Below are 732 nucleotides of genomic sequence, written 5' to 3' on the forward strand. Positions count from 1 at the left end.
TATATGTAGGTATGTAAATATACAGAGCTAACCATGGAGCTAACCATGGAGCTAACCATGGAGCTAACAGAGCTAACCATGGAGCTAACTATGGAGCTAACAGAAGCTAACAGAGCTTACCATGGAGAACGAGCTAACCAGAGCTAACAAACTTACCATGGACAGACTAACCATGGAGCTAACAGAGCTAACCATGGAGCTAACAGGAGCTAACCATGGAGCTCAACAGAGCTAACCATGGAGCTAACTATGGAGCGAACCATGAAAGCTAACAGAGCTACCATGGAGCTAACAGACTTACCATGGAGCTAACAGAGCTAACCATGGAGCTAACGAGCTAACCATGGAGCTAAGAGCTACCATGGAGCTAACAGAGCTAACCATGGAGCTAACAGAGCTAACCATGGAGCTAACAGAGCTAACCATGAAAAAACCAAGCTAACAGAGCTAACATGGAGCTAACAGAGCTAACCATGAGCTAGAAGCTAACCTGAGCTAACAGAGCTTACCAGGAGCTAACAGAACTTCCCATGGAGCTAACAGAGCTACCCATGGAGCTCAGAGCTACCATGAAGCTAACAGAGCTAACCATGGAGCTAAAGAGCTTACCATGGAGCTAACGAGCTACCATGGAGCCTCATACCATGGAGCAAACGAAGCATAACCATGGAGCTAACTATGGGGCTAACAAGCAACCATGGAGCTAACTGGAGTAACAGACTAACCATGGAG

This window comes from Larimichthys crocea, chromosome II, assembly GCF_000972845.2.
Source record: "Larimichthys crocea isolate SSNF chromosome II, L_crocea_2.0, whole genome shotgun sequence".
Lineage (NCBI taxonomy): Eukaryota > Metazoa > Chordata > Actinopteri > Sciaenidae > Larimichthys > Larimichthys crocea.